Source organism: Rousettus aegyptiacus, unplaced genomic scaffold, assembly GCF_014176215.1.
Source record: "Rousettus aegyptiacus isolate mRouAeg1 unplaced genomic scaffold, mRouAeg1.p scaffold_m13_p_3, whole genome shotgun sequence".
NCBI lineage: Eukaryota > Metazoa > Chordata > Mammalia > Chiroptera > Pteropodidae > Rousettus > Rousettus aegyptiacus.
This window is the reverse complement of record NW_023416306.1, coordinates 70,045,031-70,049,746: the sequence shown is the minus strand read 5'-3', so window position 1 is coordinate 70,049,746 and position 4,716 is coordinate 70,045,031. Positions and strand designations below refer to the sequence as shown.

At 32.6% G+C, this 4,716-nt stretch overlaps 1 pseudogene; it reads right to left on the bottom strand.

Moving 5' to 3' along the window:
- Positions 1-416: 416 nt before the first annotated feature.
- Positions 417-531, bottom strand: LOC118600569 (annotated as a pseudogene).
- Between the last annotated feature and the right edge of the window lie 4,185 nt (positions 532-4,716).

The window sequence follows — 4,716 nt, the reverse complement described above, 5'->3', positions numbered from 1 at the left end:
TATCAAAGTATGCTGTGATGTCAGCTACTTTTCTGCAGCACTTTTCGGTCCCAAGATGTCAGAGTTTTACCTAGGACATAGTCTGAGCCTTTTGCTCATGCTATACTTAACACAGTACCTGTCATACTGATCAATAAACATTTGTTAAATGAAGAAATTTCCTTTTAATATCATAATTTTTAAAAAGCATTCAATTACAAAATTCATTCTACATTTTATAGAAATAAATACTCTACAAATGAATATGAAACAAACAGTCCTCTTTTGATTTTAAAACAACATTAAAAGGTCAGCAGCCGTAACAATATTCACTCTCATCTGCTGTTAGGACCTAATGATTCATAGTATTTATATTTTATTATTTATTTATTTATTCATTCATTCATTCATTCATTCATTTATTTATTTATTATTTATGTCTACAGCACCTGGTCTCTTAGGTGGTCTTCCATACAAGTACTAACCAGACCCAACCCTGCTTAACTTCTGAGATCAGACATCAGGCTTGTTCAGGGTGGCATGGCCATAGACCATGGACTGTGTCTCCACTGGCGTGTGAATCCAGGACCTTCTGCATGTAAAGCATATCTGCTAACTGCTACACTATGGAACCATGTCCCATAGCATTTATTTTTGACACCAGTGTCAATCATAAGGGAAAATAAAATGTATATTTGCATCTGTCTGATATTCTTTGAATTTATGTTCCCTCATTATTAATGATACCTACCATATAATCTGGAAAGTAAGAAATCACTAGCATTTTAATACATCTCCACTCTCTTGGACAAAATTGATTGTATAGGGTGAACTTTATTATCACTTCTTTTGGTATCTGTGATGTGTATTATAGATAGAGCGAATATAGATTCCAGTTTTTCTCTGTTGTCCTGGAATAATTATTAATAGTATTCTCTTTGTACTCAAAAATGTCCTTAATTAAATGACAAATTATATATTCATTCCAATTGTAAAATTGGAAGTAAAAAATGGGACTGAATTATTTACCTTGTATTCTCTGTACACTATCCTTGGTTAGGAGGAAGTACGGATTCAACACCAGGAATGGCTGAAAACATCTTGCCGTGCCAATGCAAGAACCCTTTGATGCTTTAAGTACTTTAAGAGGCAGGGATGGTACAGACGGGTTGTTGTTTGCTCCGGGCTTTGCCTGTGTTTGACTGGATTGGATGATAATTGACTCTGGTTCCATACAACATACCTATGGCATCTTGCACATGCAGGAGTTTGTGTGAGGGAGGCTCAGAGGAAACAGCATTTATTTGAGAGCATTAAATACCATGTGCCAGTTGTTCACTGTGGGCCTTTGGTGTCCACTACCTCATTCAATTTTTCCAACAGCTCTCCAAGGTAGATATCTTTATGTAAGATTTACAGATGAGGAAACTGAGGCTTAGCCAGGTGAGGCAAATTTACTGATGGGCACAAACATCAGTACACTAATATTTGAACACTGGTTTATTAGTTTGAACAAATTAGTTTAAACTAATTATTAATTAGTTTGAAATATTAGTTTGAATCTTGGGATCTGTGTGTGGAGAGAAGATTGGTGGTACTAGTGTGTAAGTTATTGCATATAAAGTATTTACCAGTGTTTCTTTCTCCCACAAGTGTATTAAGTATGAACTAGTACCTCAATTTTATTTTTGTCTGAATTTCTGTGACTCTCCCTAAGAATGAGCATTGTTTTCCCTAAGAGACAATATGGCGTCTGAAGGCTTACCTGCCTGGCTCCTGCCTTCCACTCCAGACTAATCTCACTCCAAACACATACCTCACTCTGTGTTCCAGTTATAGCAAAGTTCTCTTTGGCCTGGGAGCCAAACACGGTCTCCTTCTATACATATGTGTGCATATCATTCCCTTTTACCGCCATTGCCCATGTTTCTGCTGATGACCCCTGAGTTATTGCTTCTACAGCAAGGTCTCTTCTCTTCTGGCTTCTAAGACCAGAGTAGTTTCTTTGTTACATTCTATTATAGCACCTGCATTTCCCTTTGGTGAGGTATATTACACCTGCAATTTTTAAATAAACTTTACAATAGCAAAAGTGATATGATATGATATAATATGTACAAAACATATTGTTTAAACCGGCAGACTCTGGTATGCATGCTTGATACTAGTCAATATTAAATATTGCATATTCAGTCTTATTGATATTTCATCTGCTTGAATATGGTTTCTAACTATTCTGCTAGACAATATCTCTATGTCTAAAGTGTAAACAAATGCATTTTGTAAAAATTTTAAACATTGAACGATATCTTTAGAAAAACAAACAAACCAAAGAGCTTTGTCTACAGTTTTTGGAAAGACTTTGAACTTACTTGAGTCCATGAAGATAATAAACAAACAAATAAATAAATAGGAAATGCATAAGCCTTTCTGTAACTATGGAATTGCTTTGTTTTATTTGCAATCGGGTTCACTAAAAGCTTAATTAGTGCTTTTTAGAGCCAAGAATTAATGCCTGACGTGGTTCACCTTCTATCTGGAGCAAAATAAAAAGGAAAATGTAAGGTGTGAAGATTTGTAGGCACTCAGAATGTATCAATTATTTATATTAACATTCATTATCTGACTAAAAGGCAGGATAAAGACTTTGGGGAATTTTAGGGTTCATACAATTTCTCTCTAATTATTCTAATTTACTGTAATTAAGACGCTAGAATAATCCTGTGAGAAAGCAATAATGTCTTTTAATATCAACTAAATATAACTTGCATTTTTAGCTTTATTTACTACAGCTTTTTAATGTGACAGAAAGGCTGATCTTGACTTACAATTTTTAAAATTATGCCTTTTAGAACTCCTAACATAAAACTCGATAAAGTATAACTCAAAATTATAACATTTGTCTATAAAGTATTTACAAATTTATAAAAATATATCATGTTAATGCTATATATGAACTCTATCAAGATCATAGCTTATAGAAAAAGATCACTTTCAATGCACATTTTCAAAATTTCAAAAGTAGAGAAAATACAAAGAAATACATATGAGTTAGGTATCTTTTCTATGGAAGTCCTTTCTAGATGATGATAAGGCTTTGGAACGCAGCATCACAATGATATTTATTATTTAACACACCCACAAGAACTATCACAGGAATGCCATGTTATATTTCCCTCATATAATTATGAACCAATTTCTATTATAGGTGGGTCATGTTAGATTGAAAATAGCATAGATTAAAATGAAAGTTCACACAATTATTACTAAATATAGATTATGTAGCCACTTAAGGCACTACCTCTGAGACTTGAGAGTCTTGGAGGATGAAAGACTTCAGGGTAGCCTGCCAGGGATGCAGGCACAACATGAAAATATGACCAATTTATGATTATTTAAAGGCCTTTTAAAGAAGAGTCTATTGAGGCTTAATTTGAATTCTTCAGGCAGTTTTACAACTTCAACTTTACAACACGACTGTATGAATAGAGTACTAATTCCTAGCAAGTTAGAGAAAACCTACATTTTTAATCTTTCTCAAAATATCCCAAACAACATCAGGTAAAAGAATATTTATATTTTGCATTTCTTTTTCATTAGGAAACATATTCTATGGAGAGGATATGTATAATATAAATGTATAATGTAAAGAATAATCCTAATGCAAACAGCACCAGTACTTTTGGAACCCTCCAAAGATTCCTTAAATTCTACTCTCCTGAGTAATTATTGTCTAGGATTTTGTGTATTCATTCATTCGATTTTCTCTATCAGTTCACCAAAAATGTAGAGAAGCCCTAGATAATATATTGATTAGATTTGATATTTTTGAATTTTCAAAGAATGGAAATGCAATATATATATGATAATTACTTTCTTCAGTCATCATTTTATTTTTGAGATTTATTCATATTGATACCTGTACCTTAATTTATTTCACTACAACTCATTATACAAGCATGCAAAATTCCATTATGCGAACTGTTTATTTTCCATTGTGTACATTTTATTTATAAATATACCACAGTTAATTTGTTCATTTTACTGTTGCTGAACATTTGAGCTGTTTCTAGCTTTCTTTTTTAGAACAATGCATTTATAACCACTGAGATGTTTCCTTTCCACACCCTTAGTGAAGAAGGCTTTTCTAGCTAGGGGTTTTTATAGCTAGGAGGAAAGCTCTGGGCTTCTAGGGATATACATTGTTCAATTTTACTTTGTAATCTCAACTTGTTCTCCAAATTACTTTTTACCAGTTCCCACAATAATTAGCAGAAGTGTTTTCATTGTTTCATATATTTAGTAAACAATATCTATTATAATTTTTACAATGGACTGAAAATTACTCAAAAAGAGAGAAAAAGTTTACATATAATTTTGTTTGGGACATTAAAAATAGTCCCGTATACATTACAAGAAATATATGTACTTTTGAGTGGAAAATTGCAACTGTTCTTAAGTATTAAAATGCTCTGCTCATGGCATCAAGGTGAGACTATAAATGTGCTAGGTATTGAATAAAGAGAAGAAGAATGAACTAAGATATATTACACACTGAGATAGCAAAATCTTCCTGGTGTTTACAGTTATAACCAAAAATCATAGACAATTTTTGGAGGAGAACTCATGTCTTACATATCAGAAATATATAGTTAAGGAGCAAAGTATCCTTAATAGGAAATTTATTTTAGTAGATTGATTTTGTATATTTAGCTACTGAGAAGGAAGGACAGATAT